The sequence below is a fragment of the Anolis carolinensis genome, chromosome 4 (assembly GCF_035594765.1).
Source record: "Anolis carolinensis isolate JA03-04 chromosome 4, rAnoCar3.1.pri, whole genome shotgun sequence".
Taxonomy (NCBI): domain Eukaryota; kingdom Metazoa; phylum Chordata; class Lepidosauria; order Squamata; family Dactyloidae; genus Anolis; species Anolis carolinensis.
Window position 1 is genome coordinate 112,481,471 of NC_085844.1, and position 24,600 is coordinate 112,506,070.

Here is a 24,600-nt window from a genome sequence, read left to right on the forward strand (position 1 = left end):
GGGGACATGAGAGGAACCTCCCACAAGGATGGTAAAAACATCAAAACATCCGGGCGTCCCCTGGGCAACGTCCTTGCAGACAGCCAATTCTCTCCAGAAGCAACTCCGGTTGCCCCTGACACGGAAAAAAATGTAGGGACAATTAATGCTAAAGTAGGGAAAAGAAATCAAATGAAGGTGATAATTTCAGAATTGAAAAATATGGAGGTAAACCAATTCTGAAACCACACTCTATCCCACTTTCTTCCCAAGGAAGAGAGAAAGATTCTCTGTTGGCCCTGAATCCACAAGATGAGAACAAGGTGCCTTCTGAATGTACATGTAAAATAGAGAAAAGGGAAATATTTATGCTATGTATAACCCACCTGTGGATCTCATTACTGCGTAAGGTCAAGGAGTCAAGCAATGCATCTGGCTTTTCAAAGATCTGCAGAGAGCTGTGGTCATCAATAACACCAATAGCCTATGTAGGCAAAGATAATATTATTCTAGCCTCATAATTCATGGTGTCAGTTGATCGTTCACAGAGGTTGGTCTGGAATCCCTTCCCTCTTCTGTACAACATTCCACAAGTTGGCCTCGCATTTGCTACCTCTTCTGAATAAGACAAGTTCGTATTAGAGCACCAAAACCATAACTTCTTTAAATAACAGATACATGTGAATACATTCAACTAGGTTGTAAAGCTCTATGAAACTCTAAGGCTAAAATGAAGAAATCCACAAGCTCAGTTTTCAAACACAACCCATAGCTATTGTGAACTGTATTTTTTCAGACCTCAAAGGACATGGATGTACAACTTTGGCCCATGCAACTGACCTTATATATGACCCGCTCAGAGTTGCCAGTCCTTCTATAAATGTTAGAAGACTGATTTTTTTTCCTTGCTAAAAACCTCTGCTTGCCAAGGCTATATCAGGAACCCTTATCTAATGTCTAGGTCTAGATTGGGGTCCTTGACTGCTGCTATTGCTAAATTGATTTTTGCTTGTTCCTCTGGCCTTTGAATATATAAAACGAACAATTCCAAATAAAAATAAGTATTTCTAAAATCATACCATCTTGTAGCTGTGAAAGGCCATGCACAAGTAATTCAAATCAACATTTGAAAAATTCTACAGTTCCATACCAATTTTGATGTACTTCTTAGTTAAGGATAGAACAACTACCCAGTACTTAATCCTCAAAAGAGAACAACTGGTTTCCAAATATTTCAGAAGTTCATAAAGTGAAGAAGACTTCATTGATTTCTGCTTCTCAGAGGATGTATTTCAGGGGCCATTTTCATAACCTCATCGTATGGTCCACCTGGGAACTCATGCATTGTTATGGACGCACAAAGAATGTCAACACATTTTTCTGGGTTGACATACACTGATTTCTGCACTGTCTGTTTTGAAGTAGAATTTGGGTTGTTAGGGAAGTTCAGACATATGAAACCTCTCTTCAAGACAACCTAGTTGTACATTCAATCTATATATATAAAAGGGTAATGAAATTTTGGCCTAGGACAAAACAACAAAACTACACATCCCAGAAACACTAAACTTGGCAGCACAACCCCTCATCCATGCCTCTACGTTCATACAACAAAAAGCTCCAGCTACTCCAGAAAACGGCCAGGCTTTGAGACTGCAAGGCTATTCACTGCTATTCTACCTAGCCAACAAAGGATTCCCATAAGCCACAGCAACGTGTGGCCGGGCAAAGCTAGTAATAAATATAATCTTTTTTAAAAAAATAGTGTATGTGAACTAAATTATCTATTGTTATTTACTTAGTGTTCTCACTAGAAATCATTCAAAGCAACTTAATTGTATGTATGTTGTGTATGTATGGGCATCGATATGTATAAATACAATAACAATATTAAAACAATAGCAAAAATGGCAACAGGTTGTCTGTGTCAAGCTAACAATAAGACCCAGATTTTCATGACAGATTTATCAACAGTATCTTTCCATCTTTGTCTGGAACTTAGCTTTTTTAAGATTCATAGGCTTATGTAAGGGAGATTTGGAGGCAGAAATCTAAGAACACAATAGTGTACTACTTAGGTCCATATTATATTTCGCACAGATGGCCAGAAACCCATGAATGTGAAAAAATAGCTCTCTTCCACTGTTGTTCTTTCATAACTGATAACTGAAGGCGGCATAAAACTATCAGAATGTGTAGCCATTGGCAGATATCTTTTATGCATTCTCTATTTTCCAATACATCATTATCTTTTAGCATTCATAGCGGAGAAGGAACAAATAAATTTCTTACATGCACATGTGCAAGATATAGTCAGTCCTAGAATTAGGAGATAAATAAAAAAGCCACTTTTCATTCCACAGCACACAATTAAACAAAATCTCTGGCGAGTTCTTGGGTAAGACTAGCCATTTTGAAATTCTGTTGGAAGTTTGGAGACCACAGATCTTTTTGAAGACTGATCAGAAATTGACTCAGAAAATGTGCATCCATTTGACTTTAATAAATGTGGCAGATGTCAAGTCACAGTTGGTGGACATGCTGCGCCTACACTGCAAGATTAATATCCTAGATTTTGCTGATCTCAGGGAGGAAAGGTGTGTGGGTGGTGTGTTTTTCAAAAACTATGTACTGTAACGGGAAATCAATGGATTGGTGTAAAACTGTTGTTACTGTATGAATGTTTAGGGAAACAGGTCAGTGGTGGGATGATATTTCGCTCTCTAATGCTATGTCCTGGTTGGTCTGTAGGCTTTAGGATTCTTGGAACTCACCCCAACCAGTTCTGCTAGCTTGTCTTGATCATTATTTTAACTATTCTTTGAACGTATGAAGTTGCCTTATATGGAATCTGTCTAGCTTAAAATTGTATACTTTGACTGACAGGGGCACTCAAAGTTCCCAGATAACTCCCAGCTCTGAGCCTGAATTCCTTTAACTCAATATGCAGACTGTTTTACATCCAAAACATGTGATTTTCCATTGGGCAATGGTCATTTCTCAGCTGTAGCTCATGAATAACGTCAAGAAAGCTGGAACTGGATATGTAGGTATTTTACACCCAAAGACTATTTTACAGCTTAGTCCAGAGCCTGTTTGCTGTCAAGGGGTAAACTCTACTGAGTTTAGAGATATTTATTCCTAAGCAATTTTGCACAGCATTGCAGTCTTAACACTATCATCTCGGCCTGTTTCCTCTTTGGCTACATATCTAGAGACATTTCTGTTTTCTCTTTATCTGAGTATGGGGTCCATATATTCAAGTAAAAATTTCAACAAAAATAGAGCATGCTTTTGTGTTGCAATAAAAATGCTTGTGTACCATGATTGCAAATATCCTCTTCTGGGGCAAGATACTTGAGTATATCACTGGACAACTTCAAGTATTCTTGAGATAAGGTTATTCAGAGCCATTTCAATCTGGTTTCTGGCCAGGGTATGGCAATGAAATGGCCTCATTTGCTCTAATTTACAATCTTCTCTGGGATCTCTCTGTGGCTTTTGATAACATTGATTATGTTTTCTTACTGGACTGACTTTATGGGTTAGGAGTAGAAAGCACTGTTCTGTAGTAGTTCTGTTCTTATCTAGAGGGCTGGTTCCAGAGACTTATTTGGTTGTGGGATCCCTCTTATGTTCAACATCTACATTAAACTACTGGGTGAGCAGATGAAGGCTTGTATTGGAGTGAAATCAGTATGCAGATGACACTTACCTATATTTTTCCTTGTTATCGGAGGCAGCTAGGGCTATGCAGGTGCTGGACCAGTGCCTGGATGCTTTAATGGGCTGGATGATGGCCAAACTTAATCCCGATATAAACTGAAGATCTGTGGATTGGTGGTTCTTGGGTTTGAGAATTAAGTAAACTGCCTTTTCGGTAGAAGATTGCACTCTCTTTAGATCAGGGGTCCCCAAACTAAGGCCTTTGGGCCAGATGCAATCCTCCAAGGTCATTTACTTGGCCCCTGTCCTAAACTTTAGACTTAGGGTTGACCTAAGTCTGAAATGACTTGAAGGCATACAACAACAACAACAATCTTAATTTTGGACTATTTCATCATAGTCCCCCCCCCCCCAACATGAAGGGACCATGAACTGGCCCTCCATTAAAATAGTTGGAGGACTCCTGGTTTAGATGATCAAGTATGTGGATTGAGGATACTCATAGATCTATCCCTGTCACTGGAGGCCTGAGTGAACTCTAAGACCTGGAGTGCTTGGTGTCAGCTTCAGCTAGTGGTACTTCCTGGACAGAGATAACCAAGCCACAGCAGTCTGTGAACTGGTATATATTATATTGTTATACTACTGTAATGTGCTATTCTTGGAGCTGCCCCTGAAGGAGAAGAACAGAGTCACCCAAATGTAATCTGAAATTCATGAATTGAATAAACTGTAGTAAGATTTCAGACCTAATCACTTGTTTTAGGTACCACCTGATCACACACATTTCTAAATTTCCTCTGGTCCTGACTACACATTTCTGAGCTGGGCTCTTGCCATATTCAATAATTGACATCCCCAACATTTTTTTGCAAGTAGAGAAATAATCAGCAAGCTAGATTTTTTAGAAACATTCTAATTTTGCTACATTTTGCATTGAATATGTTGTGAAACAAATCCTAAGGACTCTAAATACCATCACTCGGTCTAGGGTTCAAATCAAATAATAGTCAAAAGGTTGGGTACATTTCCCATTAAAGTGGGTTTTTTTTGTGTCAGGAGCAACCGGAATTGCTTCTGGAGTGAGAGAATTGGCCGTCTGCAAGGATGTTGCCCAGGGGACGCCCAGATGTTTTGATGTTTTAAAATCCTTGTGGGAGGCTTCTCTCATGTCCCCGCATGGAGCTGGAGCTGATAGAGGGAGCTCATCCGTGCTCTCCCCGGGTGGGATTCGAGCCTGACAGCCTTCAGGTCAGCAACCCAACCTTCAAGTCACAAGGTTTTTATCCCCTAGGCCACTGGAGGCTCCCCCATTAAAGTTATACTTTCAGAACTTTCCTCTCCATCCTTAAAATAATGCTTGTATAGATGAAAACTGAAAAATGTATTTTATTTCAGTTAGCACCAGAAATGACATTTTCGTAGACCATAATAAATGTTCACATCAGAACCTCCAAATTCATTTTTTGAGAGCTGAGGAATACTATTTTCTAATTCTCCAGACTGGTTGTTAATTTGCTAAACTCATTAATATAATGATTAATTAATGCAACTCTTATAATTATTTCATTAAAATTTCTAGAATCAACTGGCTTTTAGTCAATGAATCAAATTGACTAAATGTAGTTATGGATGTGGCCCCTAAGTTGCTGAAGTGGAGATTAGATGTCCAGGGCTGTAGCCAAGGGGGGTCAAACTGGTTCAACACCGCCCCCCCGAAAATTTTCGGTTTTTTTTAAAAACATGTTTATTCATGAATTTTAACTGATTAACCAAATCCCCATGAGCGCCCACTGAAATTTATCTGTCTTGAGTGTCCATTGAAGTTTATCGATGGAGCCTGATTTCTAAATTATTTTGTGTTATGGAACTACTTTTCATGATTTACTAAAAAAAAGTTTTCAACCCCCCCCCCATTTTTTTTCTGGCTATGGTCCTGGATGTCACCAAAGATTTCTGCAACCATGTGAATTACAGATTAAGCCAGTGACTTCCTGCAACAATATGAACTACAGATTAAACCATTCCTAAGGTTTCCCCAATCACAAGGATGAGGTGTTGGGAGACAAAAGAACAATGACAACAACAAAAAGAAGGGTGGTGTGAACTCTTACCTTTCTTAGAATATTGGAAGGAGTATATGGTCCAAGCCAGTAGTTAAGCAAAAAAAAGAGAGAGAGAGGGAGAGGGAAAGCTTATCTGCAATGCTTGTTTGTGTTTTGGAATTTTATCATGAAGAGTGATTAATCTGCCCTTTGCAATTAATGAGCAAAACCCGTCAAAGTCTTACAATCCCACAAAGTTCCAATCATCTACTTTGTGCAGTGTCAGAGGGCAGGATTCTCCTCCTGTCCCACTACCTGTGCAAACGCTTGTTATTCTCAAGCTGTTTTCAATTTATTTAATATTTTGCAGGGTTTTTTTTAAAAAAAAGGATTGATTGGGAAAATATACAATAGATTAATAGGTGAAGAAATGGGGCTGAAGCTGTTAGAAAACGTGTGGGAAGGAGATCTAGGGCCTCTGATGGATCTCGATTGGAAAAGGGTTCTAAAATGGAGAGTGGTTAAGAATCTGTCAATAAGATTAAAAGAAAATGTGTACAAAGTCATATGGAGATGGTATACCACACCAGCTAAATTACACCAGATGAATAATAAGCAGAGTAAACTCTGCTGGAGATATGGCATGCATAAAGGGACATATTTTCATTTATGGTGGGAATGTTCCCAGCTGAAGAGTTTCTGGAATAATATATTTACAGAAATAGGTAACATGATAGGACTAAACATCACCCCAGATGCTAGGTTAGCATTACTAAGGGATGCCACTAAGTTGAATTTAGAAATGAAAAAGAAAGAATTGGTGATTATTTTATTCACAGTGGGGAGACTTAGAATTGCAAGGAATTGGAAGATAGTAAGCAATCTCACATTGGAAGCATGGTATGGGGAGGTATGGAACATAGCCTTGAATGAAAAACTATCAATGGAAATGAGCGTGTACAGCGAGGAAACTGATAGATCAGATTTTGATTCATATTGGTCAGTTTTTATTAAATACGTTTTAGCGAGTGAAAAGGTAAAACAATACACCCCTGTTGGTCAGGAATTTTGGATATGACATTTGTTTAATGGTAGACTTATAAATTTTATGGTAAAGTAAAGGATACTTGTTCAGGCCTTGGTGGCGGGGGTATGTGTCTGTAAAATGTTTATTGTTTTGTGTTCTGTTTTACTATAAGTTATGTAAATAAAAATATTAAAATTAAAATACATTATTTTCATTGCTGAAACTGAAATTGCAAAAAAAATGATGCAGCAGAAGTGTAAGCAGGTGGGATTATGAGGTTGTGCAAATGTATGCTTCTGGGCTCACAGATTGGAGATTTGGCACAGTTGTGCAAATGAAGAGAGGTGTGATGTTGAAGGTGCTGATCATGTATATATCTGCTATCTGTGATCACGTGACTGCCATGCAATAGCAGCTTTGTGTGATAAAATCCATAGAAAGTGTCATCTAAGGAACAGTTATTCTCAACACTCCGCCCTCCAATTATATTTTATCATCCACAGCAACCATGGCCATTGCCTGTGGGGGCTAGTTTCATGAGACATAGTCCAACCTTCTAATAATAAACCTTCCTCTTGCATGTAAGACTTTTTCTTTTAAGAGAGTACTGACTATTAACAGCTTTTTCAAACACTTGTTTTAACATTCAGTCTGCTACCCACTCACTGGACACAAGGCTGTATGCATATTGCAAAATCATAGCAGCTTAATACTATATTAAGTTCCATGGCAGAGATGCCGAACTATCCACAGTCAGGGGTATTTTACTTCAACAAGTCACAACAGCAGGTACTGAGTAATCCAACTGCACCCAGTGGAAAGATGTGGCAAAAATTACTCACACATGAAACAGCAGGTAGTTGCCTGTGAAGGTGGGTTCATTGCTTCCAGGCTCTTATAAGGGGGTGGTGAAGCATCTGCCTTATAGGAATTGCTTTTCTTTTTTCTTTTTTTAACTGGAAGTTTGAGACCCATCAGCTGCAAAAAGATGCCAAATAATGAGTCAGGCAGACGGAAATGCACTGAAATACTAAGGAACGAGGAGGCCTGTAAGCGCATGCACAGCCTAGGATTTTGTGTACCCGAACTGAGCTCACAAGTTCTTTCCCTCAAAATCCCTGGTCCTCTCCCCAATTCTTCTGCAGCAAACAAATTAGGGAAGAGTATATTTGATTCTTCCTTGTAGAAATTGTTAGAAGCCATTTGAAGGCGCATGAATGAACATGAGGCCTTAAGATGAGAAGGGGATTTGTGATTGCCATATATGTTTCCATGGGCCTTGGCTCCATTTCAGACCTGAACATGCTTATAAGTCTCCCTATTGCCTTTACACTTGAAGCCTTGTGTATTCAGCCCAGGATTTCTTTCATAGGGCTATCATTTGAATGAATCCACTACAAGGTTGAGCATTTTTTTTGTAATTTTGTGGTTTTTATCATTTCAGATTTATGTATTATCTATATACGGCACTTCACTGTATTTTGTTGGCCACCTCGAGTCCCTTCAGGGAGATGGTGGAAGGGTAGAAATATTATTATTATTATTATTATTATTATTATTATTATTATTATTGACACAACAACATAGTATAACACAGCAAACAAGATAGATATGCTGGATTTCATATTACAAAATCACAAGTCGAACACTTCCCAAGCGTTTAGGTCTGTGTGATGTATTTTCGGATGATGCGAGCAAATCCCAATAAGGTGGCCTTTTTGCAGTTGACAAATTGTAATTTTGTCAATGTTTATTGTTTCCAAATGCCAGCTGAGATCTTTTGGCACGGCACCCAGTGTGCCAATTACCACCAGGACCACCTGTACTGGTTTCTGCCAGAGTCTTTGCAGTTCGATCTTGACGTCCTGATAGCGGCTAAGTTTTTTCTGTTGTTTTTCATCAATCTGACTGTCACCTGGGATGGAGACATCAATAATCCAAACCTTTTTCTTTTCCACAACTTTGAGGTCTGGTGTGTTGTGTTCCAGAACTTTGTCATTCTGGATTTGAAAGTCCGACAGTATCTTTGCGTGTTCATTTTCCAATACTTTTGCAGGTTTGTGATTCCACCAATTCCTTACTGCTGGGAGGTGGTATTTGTGGCATAAATTCCAATGAATCATTTGGGCCACATAGTTATGCCTCTGTAGTAGTCTGTCTGTGCGATTTTCTTACAGCAGCTGAGGATATGATCAATGGTTTCGTCAACTTCCTTGTACAGTCTGCATTTTGGGTCACTGGCTGATGATGATGATGATGATGATCCCTTGTCTGAAATATTTGGAACCAGGTTGGCTTGATGTGCCTTCCTCTTGGCACATTTCTCCCTTTCGCCCTCCATTCGTGCCTCTTCGAATTCCACAGCACTGCTGGTCACAGCTGACTTCCAGTTAGAGTGCTCAAGGGCCAGGGCTTCCCAGTTCTAAGTGTCTATGCCACAGTTTTTAAGATTAGCTTTAAGGCCATCTTTAAATCTCTTTTCCTGTTCACCAATATTTAGTTATCCATTCTTGAGTTGGGAGTATAGTAACTGCTTTGGGAAACAGTGATCAGGCATTTGGCTGTTTTAAGCTGTTGTAAGACAAATATAAGAGGCATTAGGGGTGTGTGAAGCAAAACGAAAACAGTACAAAAGCAGAATGGATTGGAACACCCCTAATAAGCATATAAAGCATTTGCAATAATATTTGTTATTATGGATTGATGATGATAAATGGAAGCTCTTATGTGTGCCCACGATACAGAGTCACCCACAGATTAAAAACATGCCACTCAGGTTTGCAGAACAAAAATACAGGAACTTTACAGATTCCAAAAGATAAAAAAACAGCAGTATTTACAATGGTCCCTCTGTTCACTTACAGAAGTCCACATTCAGAAACAGTCCTTTCTCAGTCCACAAATCTGCTTCAGAGAAGAATACAGTCCTGGTTCTTCATCGTCTTTTATCAGCAGCAAGGTAAGCTAAAGGTAAAGGTTTCCCCTGATGTTACGTCCAGTCGTGTCCGACTCTGGGGGTTGGTGCTCATCTCCATTTCTAAGCCAAAGAGCAGGCATTGTCCATAGACACCTCCAAGGTCATGTGGCCGGCATGACTGCATGGAATGCCGTTACCTTCCCGCCGGAGTGGTACCTATTGATCTACTCACATTTGCATGTTTTTGAACGGCTAGGTTGGCAGAAGCTGGAGCTAACAGCGGGTGCTCACTCCGCTCCCCGGATTTGAACCTGGGACCTTTCAGTCTGCAAGTTCAGCAACTCAGGAGGCACCGGAGGCAGCAAACAGGCCTCAAAATATCAAGGCCTCTCTCAGTACACTGCTCTCTTCACCAGCAGTACTCAGTCAGCACTGAAAAACTTGTCCAAACTGGTTCTGCAGCAGCAGAACAGAAACAGTATCAAATCAATCCCCAGGTCTTTGCAGGCTCAGCCAATCGACTTCATGCACTTCATTTTCCAGTTAACACACACAGCACATGACATTTGTAACCCGCCATACACTCACTAAGTACTAAGAGACAACAGAATACAGTGGGGCTTACTTCCAAGTAAATGTCTTAAGAACTGCATTGTAAAGCACCATGTAAAAGTATCACTCCTGGCTCTGATAAAATAATTCACTTTAACTTTGTTTTTTAGTGAAACTACAGCACTGCTTAATTGATATATTGCAATATTAAAAGGAACCGATATGATGTAGTGTTAAGAATATTAGACAAAAATGGGGAGATCTGGGTTGAAATCTCTACTGGAGCATGATGTTCACTTTTTAGCCTGGAGCCTCCCGTGGCCTAGGGGATAAAAGCCTCGTGACTTGAAGGTTGGGTTGCTGACCTGAAAGCTGCCAGGTCCGAATCCCACCGGGAGAGCATGGATGAGCTCCCTCTATCAGCTCCAGCTCCATGCAGGGACATGAGAGAAGCCTCTCACAAGGATGGTAAAACATCAAAAAACATCTGGGCATCCCCTGGGCAACGTCCTTGCAGACGGCCAATTCTCTCACTCCAGAAGCAACTGACACGAAAAAAAAAACTTTTTAGCCTGACCTATCCCATAGTGATCTGAAGGAGCAACATTAACTCCTGTTGCTCCTGACACGAAAAAAAATTATCTTGGAAGGAAAAATAATGTCATAAACAAAACAATGCTCTACATGGTTTCTTTATTTTTTCAAATCAATGCCTAACCACACCTTCAGCCTGTAAAGGGTCTCCATGCTGGTATAAATCCATAAATTCATACAAACTGTCCATAAAATATAAAAACAAACGCACAGAGCCTTATAGCTGAGTTACAAAGAATAGTCAAAATAGGAAAGACAGCTTCAAAGCACTTCAGACCCTTGGCAAAATAAACATTTTTTACTGATTCTACCAAAAACTACAAGACAAGGCGTCAGGCGGCAAAACATCTCTAGAAGTTCTTCATTATCAGTGCTATAGATAACAAGAGCCTCTGTCACATCCCTCCAATCCAGTCTATTAAGTCTGCCTTTAAAATAAACTGGAGACTTGCCCTAAGAGAAGAAAATGTATCAGATTACAAGTAATAAATAATAAGAGCTCCCTGCTGTGAGAAATGCCTCTTCAAAGGTTTAAAAGGATAGTGGGCAGCCAACTGAGAGGGGAGAACAAGATAACAGAAATGTGATCTCTAGATAACAATTATGGGCAGCCCTCCCATTAAGCCGAATGAAGCAGCACATTGCTAGTGATTTCTCTTGTGAGAAGGCAGCTCATTGCTAGTCATTTATTTTCTAGGTTTTAGACTAGAATTCTGAGTGCCAGGGGTTGAATCCCTACTTGGCTATGGAAACCCACTGGCTGACCTTGGGCAAGTCACACTCTCTTAGCCTCAGAAAAAGGCAAAGGCAACCCCCTTTTGAATACATCTTGCCAAGAAAACTCCATGATAGACTCACCAAAAGTTAGAGTCCACTTGAAGACACAACAACAGCAAAAAGGACAACAACACGGAGTATCCCAAAAAGAATCCATACATAGGAAAAAATGAGCAAACTCATAATATAATTAATATTTTATATTGCATATTTTAATTTAATTTAAGATTATATATACAGTAGAGTCTCACTTATCCAAGCCTCGCTTATCCAAGCCTCTGGATTATCCAAGCCATTTCTGAAGTCAATGTTTTCAATATATCGTGATATTTTGGTGCTAAATTCGTGAATACAGTAATTACAACATAACATTACTGCTCATTGAACTATGTTTTCTGTCAAATGTGTTGTATAACATGATGTCTTGGTGCTTAATTTGTAAAATCATAACCTAATTTGATGTTTAATAGGCTTTTCCTTAATCCCTCCTTATTATCCAAGATATTCGCTTATCCAAGCTTCTGCCAGTCCGTTTAGCTTGGATAAGTGAGACTCTACTCTGTGTGTGTGTGTGTGTGTGTGTGTGTGTGTGTGTGTGTGTGTGTATGTGTGTGTGTGTGTGTATGTATATCTATCTATCTATCTATCTATCTATCTCAGGAGAGAGATACCTTGACATAAGAGTTTAATTTGTTCTGTGGCTGAGCCCTTAACTCAAAACAATCTGATCTCAAAGAAAATTTCCCATTTATTTACCGTGTCAAAAGCAAACTGAGGGTACAAGTTGTAATGTGTTGAGAAACACAAGCAAAGTTAAGAAAAACTTGGCAATATAACAAATGTTCTTTGAACAGTAGCTGGCCACTTGGAGTGCCTCTGGTGTTGCTGTAAAGTCCTCCATTGTGCATGAGGCAGGGCTCAGAGTGTAATAGGTGGTCTGTAGTTTGCTCTTCTCCACACTCGCATATTGTGTACCCCACATTTCTTAATGTTGGCTCTGCATCTCATGGTGCCAGAGAGCAAGTCTGTTCAGTGCCTTCCAAGTCGCCCAGTCTTCTGTGTGCTCAGGAGGGAATCTCTTATTCGGTATCAACCATGGCTGGAGGTTCCAGGTTTTAGCCTGCCACTTTTGGACTCTTGCTTGCTGAGTGTTCCTACAAGTATCTCTGAGGATCTTAGAAAACTATATCTTGCTTTAAGGTGTTGGCATGCTGGCTGATATCTGAACAGGGGATGGGCCAGAGATGTCACTGCCTTGGTCCTTTCATTGTTGGCTGATGCATCCAGACAGATGTCAGGTGGTGCAATATCAGCTAAACAGTATAATTTCACCAGTGGTGTCAGGCACAGGCATGCTGTGATAATGTGGCATGTCTCATTACGAGCCACATCCCCTGTTTTAACGTAGTGAGAGGTGTTCCACACTGGGCAGTCATATTCCCATTGAAATGCTATTAATCCGTTCTCCCTGAAAACTTCCAATTTCTTTTGTTACGTGCTTTTTAATAAGAAAATTTACTTTATAAATAACAAATAATTTATAAATACAAACTCACATGGAACAATAAAAAGAAAGACCCACTTTAAAATGGTAAAAGTACAAAGTTGTGGCAAGGAAGCACAAAGTAAAGAGACAGAAGCATCACTTTCTTCCTACTTTACTCCTTCCACAGCCTCTCTCCCTCTCTTGCTCTCCCTCCCTCTCTCTCTTCATGAAGCCAAACATACCAGGAATAAAAACCACACAAAATCAACTAACCCAAAGTTCCTCAAAGGGAACAAAAGCAACGCTGACAGCAATCTCCCAAAGCGGACAAGAGCACGAGGCACGGAAGGATGAAGCACAGAGGCTGCTCCCTTGAAATCCTAAAGCCCTTCGTGCTAGTGCTCCCTCTGGTGCTAGCTCTTAACTCAAAATGCTGCTCTTATGTCAAACTAAAACCCCGTTGAGCAACAGCCCATAACTCAAAATGCTGCTCTTATGTCAAAGCAAAGTCCTACTGAGTAACATCTCTTAACTCAAAATGCTGCTCTTATGTCAAAGCAAAACCAGCCGAGCAACAGCTCTTAACTCAAAATGGTTGTAAATTTGGATGCTCTTAAGTAGAGGTCCCACTGTATATATATTATTCTTTAATATATACAACACCTAGAGAATATTTTGTCAGTATTTTGTAAAATGTTGCAATGAATATTTTCTAAATAAAATTACATTTAGCTACAATGCGGAGCCTCCAGTGGCACAGCAAGTTAAACCACTGAGTTGCTGAACTTGCTGACCAAAAGGTTGGCGGTTTGAATCCAGGGAGTGGGATGAGATTCTGATGTTAGCCCCAGCTTCTGCCAACCTAGCAGTTCAAAAAAAAATGCAAAGGTGAGTAGAGCAATAGGTAAATAATAATAATATTAATACTTTATTTTTCTATCCTGCCACCATCTCCCCGAAGGGACTCGGGGCGGCTAACATGGGGCACAGCCCAAACAGAGATAAAATATAACAGTTTGAAACACATATCAATAAACTAAAAATAAAGATACAACAATCAAATAAAATAAACAATTAAAACATAGGTAAAGGTTTCCCCTGACGTTAAGTCCAGTCGTGTCCGACTCTGGGGGTTGGTGCTCATCTCCATTTCTAATCCGAAGAGCCGGTGTTGTCCGTAGACACCTCCAAGGTCATGTGGCCGGCATGACTGCATGGATTGCAGGAGCAGTACCTATTGATCTACTCATATTTGCATATTTTCAAACTGCTAGATTGGCAGACGCTGGGGCTAACAGCGGCAGCTCCCTGGGTTTGAACCTGGGACCTTTCAGTCTGCAAGTTCAGCAGCTCAGCGCTTTAACACACCGGAGGTTCAATTAAAACATAGCATACAATAAAACATATAATGACCAAACAAGTGAAGTAATAATACAAACATCAACCACTATGGATAAAAAGTGGGTCGGGCCTAAGAAGTTACACGATTTCATGGCCTTTTAATAAAGTGCATGGGGAGTGTCAGAGAGTCGGCTGGGATAATGTGGGATAGGATAAATCTTTTTCTTCTTTACTCGTTCAGTCGTTTTCGACTCTTTGTGACCTCATGGACCAGTCCATGCCAGAGCTCCCTGTCAGCCGTTGCTGCCCCCAGCTCCTTCAAAGTCGAGCCAGTCACTTCAAGGATACCGCCCATCCATCTCGCCCTTGGTCGGCCTCTCTTCCTTTTCCCTTCCATTTTCCCAATATCACGATCTTCTCCAAGCTTTCCTGTCTTCTCATGATGTGGCCAAAATACTTCAGCTTTGCTTCTAATATCCTACCCTCCAGTGAGCAGTCGGGCATTATTTCCTGGAGGATGGAGTGGTTGGATCGTCTTGCGGTCCAAGGCACTCTCTGGATTTTCCTCCAGCACCAAAGTTCAAAAGCATCTATCTTCCTTCTCTCAGCCTTCCTCATGGTCCAGCTCTCGCATCCATAGGTTACTATGGGGAATACCATTGCTTTCACTATGTGGACCTTAGTTGCCAGGATCAATAGGAAGGGAAATAAAGTGTTAAGAAGCTCTGGTGAGAAGGTAACGGCACGCCACATGACCTTGCAGGTGTCTACGGACAACACCAGCTCTTTGGTTTAGAAATGGAGATGAGCACCAACCCCTGGAGTTTGACACAACTGGACTTAATGTCAGAGGAAAACCTTTACCTTTATTATTATTATTATTTTATTGTATGACACAGCAAACAAGATAGACATGCTGGATTTCATATCACAAAATCACAAGTCGCACACTTCCCAAGTGTCTAGGAATGTATGATGTATTTTCGGCTGATGCGCGCAGATCCCAGCAGGGTGGCCTTTTGTAGTTGGCAGATCGTAATTTTGTCTGCTGTGTTTTGAGGAATTTATTGTTGTTGTTGTTGTTGTTGTTAGTTTTTTAAGGAGCCCCGGTGGCGAAATGGGTTAAAGCGCTGAGCTGCTGAACTTGCAGACCGAAAGGTGCCAGATTCAAATCCCGGGAGCGGCTTGAGCGCCCGCTGTTAGCTCCAGCTCCTACCAACCAAGCAGTTCGAAAACATGCCAATGTGAGTAGATCAATAGGGAAGGTAACGGCGCTCCATGCAGTCATGCCGGCCACATGACCTTGGAGTGTCTACGGACAACGCCGGCTCTTCGGCTTAGAAATGGAGATGAGCACCAACCCCGGAATCTGACACAACTGGACAATGTCAGAGGAAAACCTTTACCTTTATTATTATTATTATTATTATTGTTATTATTATTATTAGTGCCAAAATGGAGCCCCGGTGGCAAAGTATGTTAAAGCACTGAGCTGCTGAACTTGCAGACCAAAAGGTGCCAGATTCAAATCCCGGGAGCGGCTTGAGCGCCCGCTGTTAGCTCCAGCTCCTGCCAACCTAGCAGTTCAAAAACATGCCAATGTGAGTAGATCAATAGGGAAGGTAACGGCGCTCCATGCAGTCATGCCGGCCACATGACCTTGGAGTGTCTACGGTCAACACCCGCTGTTCGGCTTAGAAATGGAGATGAGCACCAACCCCCGGAGTCTGACACAACTGGACTTAATGTCAGAGGAAAACCTTTACCTTTATTATTATTATTATTATTATTATTATTATTATTATTATTATTAGTGCCAAAATGGAGCCCCGGTGGCGAAGTGTGTTAAAGCACTGCGCTGCTGAACTTGCAGACCAAAAGGTCCCATGTTCAAATCCCGAGAGCGGCTTGAGTGCCCACTGTTAGCTCCAGCTCCTGCCAACCTCCAGCCAAAAAATGGAGCCTCTGGTGGCACAGCTGGTTAAACCACTGAGCTGCTGAACTTGCAGACCAAAAGGTCCCTGGTTCAAATCCCGGGAGCGGCTTGAGCGCCTGCTTTTAACTCCAGCTCCTGCCAACCTAGCAGTTCGAAAACATGCCAATGTGAGTAGATCAATAGGGAAGGTAAGGGCGCTCCATGCAGTCATGCCGGTCATCTTGGAGGTGTCTACAGACAATGCCGGCTCTTCGGCTTAGAAATGGAGATGAGCACCAACCCCCAGAGTCAGACATGACTGGACTTAACGTCAGGGGAAACCTTTACCTTTATTATTAATTTTAGTGCCAAAATAGCAGATCCCATCTTGGAGTCCTCTGCAGACACTTAGGTGCACAGCCTGAGGCAGTAACAAGACTTGATTGATGGGTGCTTTTGCAACAACTCCCAGCCAGGGATGGCAGGTCCAAAAGCTAGGACACCCTCCATGGCTTATCCTTTTGCCTTTTCTTGCAATTGGTCCCCAGCCAGATCCAAAGGATAGGGGAGAGGGACTCATTCCCAAAATGTTGAAGAACGGAAAAGCGCATTTCTTCCTCGGTGTGTGTGTTGGGGAAAGGGGGGGGGGATGGTCTCCCACAAAGCCCTCCCCCTCGTCCCTCCCACCGCATCCACTCGCAAATCGCTGGAGAAGCCTCCAAGAGGCGCTTGTTCTTTTTCCCCATCCTTCCTTCTTCGCCTCTCTATAGCGAGCTCTGGAGGCGCAGTGAGAACAAGAGAGCAGCGGCAAGGCGGGCGGACCGGGCACATGTGTGCCTAGCCTTGAGAGAGGGAGTGAGAAAGAAAGAAAGGGAAAGAACAAGGGGAGGGGAAGGAGGGGACGTTGAGCTATCTTCCCCTCCTTTCCTGGGATCCGAGAGCAACCCACTCAAGCAGGGAGCCCCTCTCGGCTTGGCTTCCCCTTCCATCCAGACTTTGAAAGTGATGCTGGGCGAGAAGGGAAGGAGGGAGCGCAGAGGAAGAAGAAAAGAAGGAAGAAGGAGGCAGCAGGCAGAGAGGAGAGAAGCAGCCGGCTTCAGCTTCATCCCGACTTTACGCAGCGACTGCTGAGCCCTTCTTGGCGCATCCTTTTTTTTTTGCCTTTCCTTCTGCTCCAAGGTAAGAAAGAGATCGCCTTGGGATTCTCTGTCCACTTGCTTGGTGACTCCATCCTCCTCCCTTCCCCTTCTGTTCTCTCTCTTTAAATGCTCTCAATGCAAATCAAACCCCTGTTAATTCCTCGCACAAAGTTGGAGGGGACTACAAAGTGGTACTGCAACCGCATGGACCACTGTGGGTTCCTTTCGGCTGGGGATGGAGGATGTCTTGGATTTTTTTCTTTCCTCCTCCTCTCTTTTTGCGCATGGACCGGATGCCAATTAATGTGCCTGTCAGGAGGAACCTATCTTGCTGTTTTTTCCAGGAAAGTAAAGAGAAAGGGGTCGCAGTGGGTTAAACCGCTGAGCTGCTGAATTTGCTGACCGAAAGGTCCCCAGTTTGAATCCGGGGAGTGGACTGAGCTCCCACTATTAGCCCCAGCTTCTGCCAACCTGGAGCCCCGGTGGTGAAGTGTGTTAAAGCACTGAGCTGCTGAACTTGCTGACCGAAAGGTCCCCAGTTTGAATCCAGAGAGCGGACTGAGCTCCCACTATTAGCCCCAGCTTCTGCCAACCTGGAGCCCCGGTGGTGAAATGTGTTAAAGCACTGAGCTGCTGAACTTGCTGACCGAAAGGTCCCTGTTTCGAATCCAGAGAGCAGACTGAGCTCCCACTATTAGCCCCAGCTTCTGCCAACCTGGAGCCCCGGTGGTGAAGTGTGTTAAAGCACTGAGCTGCTGAACTTGCTGACCGAAAGGTCCCCAGTTCGAATCCGGGGAGCGGACTGAGCTCCCACTATTAGCCCCAGCTTCTGCCAACCTGGAACCCCGGTGGTGAAGTGTGTTAAAGCACTAAGCTGCTGAACTTGCAGACCAAAAGGTCCCAGGTTCAAATCTCGGAAGCGGAGTGAGTGCCCGCTGTTAGCTCCAGCTTCTGCCAACCTAGCAGTTTGAAAAAAATGCTAATGTGAGTAGATCAATAGGTACCGCTCTGGCAGGAAGGTAACGGTGCTCCATGCAGTCATGCCAGCCACATGACCTTGGAGGTGTCTATGGACAACGCCGGCTCTTCGGCTTAGTAATGGAGATGAACACCAACCCCCAGAGTCAGACATGACTGGACTTAATGTCAGGGGAAACCTTTACCTTTACCTATGTTTTAATTGAGCCTCCGGTGGCTCAGTGTGTTAAAGCGCTGAGCTGCTGAACTTGCAGACCGAAACCTTTACCTTTACCTTTATCTGCCAACCTAGCAGTTCGAAAACATGCAAATGTGAGTAGAGCAATAGGTACCGCTTCTGCTCCATATAGTCATGTTGGCTGCATGACCTAGGATGTGTCAATGGAGGCTCTTTGGCTTAGAAATGGAGATGAGCACCAACCCCCAGGGTCTGACACGACTGGACTTAATGTCAGGGGAAACATTTACCCTTTGTGTGAAGCTTGCTGGCAGGCAGCTCTCCCATTGCACAACCTTATTGGATAGCCCGTTAGAAACACCACTGAAGTATATTTAAAACCTTTTCCTTCCAATTGAAATCCATCTTGTCAGACAGGAGGGGAAAGTTTAGCCAGGCGAAGGTGTGGACTTAATATGAGCTATTAAAAAAAACACAAATGTAGTGTAGTGGGAGGCTTTCACTGGGTAAGCTGTATGGCCATGTTCCAGAAGCATTCTCGCCTGATGTTTTGCCCACATCTATGGCAAGCATCTGAAGAGGTTGTGAGGTCTGTTGGAAACTAGGCAAGTGGGGTTTATATATCTGTGGAATGTCCAGGGTGGAAGAAAGAACTCTTGTCTGTTTGAGTCAAGTGCGAATGTAATAATAATAATAAAACGAGCCCCCAGTGATGCAGCAAGTTAAATCACTGAGCTGCTGAACTTGAAAGGATGGTGGTTCAAATCCAGGGAGTGGGATGAGCTCCCACTATAAGCCTCAGCGTCTGCCAACCTAGTGGTTTGAAAACATGCAAATGTAAGCAGATCAATAGGTAATGCTCCGGCGGGAAGGTAACAGCAGTCCATGCAGTCATGCCAGCCACATGACCTTGGAAGTGTCTGTGGAGAACACCGGCTTTTCAGCTTAGAAATGGAGATGAGCACCAATCCCCAGAGTCAGACACAACTAGACTTGATGTCAGGGGAAAACCTTTACCTTTACTACTACTAATAATAGTAATGAACTTTATTTATATCCCACCACCCTCGCCCCGAAGGGACTCAGGTAGCTTACAAAGGCACTCCAGGGTAACATACAGTAGGTAAAAATGGTACATAAGTATAAAACAGTTACCTTGATTAGCACTGAAAAACCTTGCAGCTTCAAAGCCTGGCTGCTTCCTGCCTGGGGGAATCCTTTGTTGGGACTTACCTGATTGTTTCTTGTCTGGAATTCCCCTGTGTTTTTAGTGTTGTCCTTTACTTACCGTCCTGATTTTAGAGGTTTTTTTTTATTTTATTTGGGTAGCCAGATTTTCATTTCTGTTGAAACTGTCCACATGCTGGATTCCCCCAGGCAGGAAGCAGCCAGGCTTTGAAGCTGCAACACTAATCAAGGTGATCAGTTGAAACATTCAGATTTGCCTCAAGCAGACAAAAGTTCTTTCACCCACCCTGGGCATTCCACAGATATATAAACCTCATTTGACTAGTTTCCAACACTTCACAACCTCTGGGGATGCCTGCCATAGATGTGGGCAAAACATCAGAAGAAAATGCTTCTGGAACATGGCCATACAGCCTGGAAAACTCACAGCAACCCAGTGATTCCGACCGTGAAAGCCTTCAACAAAACATAGTGTACTTTATTTTTATCCTGCCTTCCTCTCAATATAGGGAGTCAAGGCAGCTGAGAGCTTTAATTTTTTTTCCTGGAGGAAAAGTCAGGAGAACAGGAGGAGTTTGCAGGAGCTGCCACAAAAGATGTGAAATGTGAAACAGCCCTTTGCATAGCACAGAGTACACTGGATAAATAAGATGCTGAAGGTGCACAGTTACCGAAATGTTAGTCCTAGATTGAAATAGGGATGTGGGGAATCAGCATGTCTTGAAAATCATTGCATTGCCATCGTATTATTCATATATTTCAGAGGTGCACTCCAGCTGATAAATAGTTGGAGAGGCAGATATAGACAGATAGGGAGACACATAATTTTTAATTCAAAGGTTGGAGCCTGGAGATATGTAAAAGGCACAGAGGTCAGCAGTTGTGGAATGAGGTCTTGACAGTGCTGCAATAAAATCCATATTTTATGGAGAGTTAAATGCAGTGCCTTGCGAGTGCAACTGGATGCGTTCGGTCTAAGGTAACTCCTGATGACATTCAGGGATCAAGAAGTTTAATGGCTAAAATTACACTCAGCCCTGCAGCACATCTGGTCCCTTTCGCCACTAAGAAGCTGAGAGTTGGCCGCAGACGCTGCCCACAATTTAAAGTTTTCTTACTGCAAGATCTTAAAGAGAGATGAGATCGTTAGCCTCAGTGCTTCCAAGAGGGGAAAGTAATTAATTGGCTTGATGAGCAAAAAGCCTTGAACGGAGGCTAGGAACGGGACATGCTTAGTAGAAAGCATTGCGTGGATGCTTTGTTTGTTGTATAATTAAGTTAATGAAATGTGCTCACAAAGAACTTATGGAGCAGTTCTGGCTCAGTGCTTTGAAACTTGTCCTCAATCTCTGTGTACAGATGCATGCAAATTTATGCGAGAGGAGGAAAGCTAGGTGTGGATATGGGACTACGTGGGGGAATACTCCTACAGTTAGGGGGATTTATAGTAGTGCACATGTGGGAGGCTTACCACTGATCTCTCTTTTGCATGAGACTGCGTGGGATAAATGTGCACCGGGAAAGAATTTGTGGCTGGAATGTAGACATCTAGATTCACCGGCTATCTATGCATATTCTTATTCCAGTCAAGACAAAGCCTTCTTTCATGGGATGCTCGGTTTCTGGCAGAAAATATTTGTGTGGAACTTTCATTTGTTCTACAAATCAGAGTGACTACACATCTCTACTGATGGTCAGTATCTCTGTTTTATTTTGCGGAGACAGGGAGGAGACGGAGGCAATAACTTTCCCTGAGACAAGGGGAGGGGTCTGCAGTTGAGTCTGCTAGGAGGAGATCAAACATATGCCTTCACCCCTGAGACATGAACCCAGATTTCCAGCAGTGAGAGGAGGACTCAATTAAGCAGGCTCTTTTAAAACAGATCAAATGGGCTAACAAATAACTGCAGGATGGAAATACTTCTCTACAGTATCATTCAGATGGCTGTAGCACATACAGGCTTTGCTGGCTTTCATTTCCACTGAGAACACTTGGTCCCAAATATCATATTTGTATTCTAAAGTAACTGGTTTCTCCGAAATAACCATCAGAGACAGTTGGAAGGCTGTATGTCTTAAAAGTGAGTGGAAATTATTCAGTCTGACGGTGGCTCCCTGCAGTTATCCTCTGCAGCCATTTGAAGCTCTTGAAAGCTGGTGTCCCCTCTAGGGACTAGCTAGTTCCTTCTTATAGTAGTGGGTTTTTTTTCACGCCAATTTTCTGCTTTCACATATCTCAAGGCTATTCATCGTCATATATTATGCTATCATTCACACACGGTTCTCCATTAGAAATACAGTAGAGTCTCACTTATCCAAGCCTCGCTTATCCAAGTCTCTGGATAATCCAAGCCATTTTTATAGTCAATGTTTTCAATATATCGTGATATTTTGGTGCTAAATTCGTAAATACAGTAATTACAACATAACATTACTGCGTATTGAACTACTTTTTCTGTCAAATTTGTTGTATAACATGAAGTTTTTGTGCTTAATTTGTAAAATCATAACCTAATTTGATGTTTAATAGGCTTTTCCTTAATCCTTCCTTATTATCCAAGATATTCACTTATCCAAGCTTCTGCCGGCCCGTTTAGCTTGGATAAGTGAGACTCTACTGTATACATGTCTCCACACCGACCATTTTGCCCCTTTCTTGGGTCCCCCATGCAAGCAAATATCTGCAGTTAATTTCCCGTTTTCGTCAGTTGAAAAGGCTGGTTAACGTTTTACAACCTTTGCCTCCATCCCTACATATAGTGTGGGACTGATATTAGAGGAGAGAAATCCATCTTACTCTCAGATGAACATTAGTCATGTACTTTTGGAAACTTAATGAAAGTTGTGTGTTTTCCAGGCTTGTATGGCTATGTTCCAGAAGTATTATCTCCTGACATTTTGCCCACATCTATGGCAGGCATCCTCAGAGGTTGTGAGGTATACTTCTGAGGATGCCTGCCATAGATGTGGGTGAAACGTCAGTAGAGAATACTTCTGGAACATGGCCATACAGCCTGGAAAACACAACAACCCTGTGATTCTGGACATGAAAGCCTTCGACAACGTAATGAAAGTTTTAAATAGGCAAGCCCTGCTTCTCTCAACTCACAATCCCTGAATGAGGTTTACATCCAACTTGCATTTCATGAATGAGATTAACAGATAACAGAATGGTATTGCCTTCTCCACAAATGTTATTTTCTTTCTCATGCATTTTTTTAAATTTTGGTCTTGTTTTGTGAGTGGAGGTTTCCATCAGATTCACTCCTCAGTGGATATAGATCATCATGGCACCCTCCCAATGGTGAACTCCAGCATCTCCATCTTATCTCGGCAGTAGAGTCCAATACATCTGGCAGAGACCCAACTTTGCTTTGTATCCTAACTGATCTCGCATGGATTGTAAGAGGCAGTATGATCAATGCACACTTTTATTAGTGGAAAGCTTGCACAGCTCTTGTATGAAGAATTGAGATCTACCTTTCACCAGCATTTTGCATGTGCTCTGTCTCTACCCCTTTGAGATATTTGTTTTATTGACTCTCTGACACTGACTTCTGTTTTTATTGTAATGCTATCTTCCAGAGTTTAAACTAATCAGAATCTAGCATTGTTTGGGAATGTAAGGGCCATTGACATAACCAATAATTCATCATGTTAAAATCACTTCTAGTGTCATGATAACTGAATCAAAAAAAGTTAGAGTTGGAAGGGAATCAAATAATTAAAGAAAGAGCAGAAGGGTTATCCAATCCAATCCCCTACCATGCAGGAAAACCCAATCAAAGAACTCCCAACAGAGGCCATCCAGACTCTTTTTAAAAACCTCTAAGAAGGAGACCCCATTATAGTGGGAGACAGCATACTGAACTGCTAAGCAGCTCTCACCATCATGAAGTTCTACCTCATTCTTAATTTGAATCTCTTTGAATCCATTGCTCTAAGTCCAAGCCTCTGGAACAGTGGAAAAAGAATTGGCTCCATGGTCTATATGACATTCTTTCAAATATTGAAACGTGGCTATTATGTCATGTTGGTCTAGTCTCAGCCCAAACACTTTTTAATATCACTTGAGTGGGGAAAACCCTATGGAATTCATGGGGTGGACATAAATCAACAGGCAACCTGAAGGCACGTACACACATTCCAAGTTGGTGTTGAAGAGCAGTGCCATCAATCCAAACTATGAATCTTCTTTGTGTTGTTTATTGGTTACAATTCTATCAATCTTCTGAAATGTATGCATAATATTAGAAGTAAACACCCCGTGGACACACCTCAAGAAAGTGCAAGTCCAGAATGCAGTTGTATATTGCTGAATTTATCAAAAACAGTGAGTTCATTTCTTTGATTTATGGTTGCATCTCAAAACGATTTCTGCCTCACCGTCAAAATTAAAGGAAAATAAAGCAGATTTCCATCTACTTGTCTATCTCAGAAGGTATATACAGACAGTTATATATTCAGCCTGTGGAATGAAGTAGTCTATATGGTAGCACATCAGTCTTTGGTGATGGCTCCAGTGGAAGGGTTGACTTGCACTTTATAAACATTATCCCTCAACTATGAAAGATTTGTGTGGTGGGGGAAGGAAATCTGACAGATGCATGTTCCCTTGAATTATTGATTTCTGCCTTGACATTTCTCTCAGAATGAAGTGGGGTCCATTCAGTCTGGGAAGACTGAGCAGTGAGTTCTGTCAGAGACTAAGTCTGGAATGTGCAGTTTTTCCAAGTTTTTTAAAAATCAGCTATCTTCCTCATTTGCCTAACTGGATGATACAGCAATACATTACCAGTTCCTTATCAGACCTTTCAC

General features: G+C 42.0%; 1 protein-coding gene across 2 annotated transcripts in view; it reads left to right on the plus strand.

Moving 5' to 3' along the window:
- Window positions 1-24,600, plus strand: part of LOC100556731 (cadherin-6) — a 295,831-nt gene that overhangs the window by 4,393 nt on the left and 266,838 nt on the right. The window contains exons 2-3 of one of the 2 annotated variants that reach the window (XM_008119683.3): window positions 9,582-9,676; window positions 17,293-17,478. The gene's annotated coding sequence lies outside the window, so the exon portion shown is untranslated. Of the gene's footprint in view, window positions 1-9,581; window positions 9,677-17,022; window positions 17,479-24,600 lie in introns of those variants that run through there. The other variant, XM_062977621.1, reaches the window with a different exon arrangement.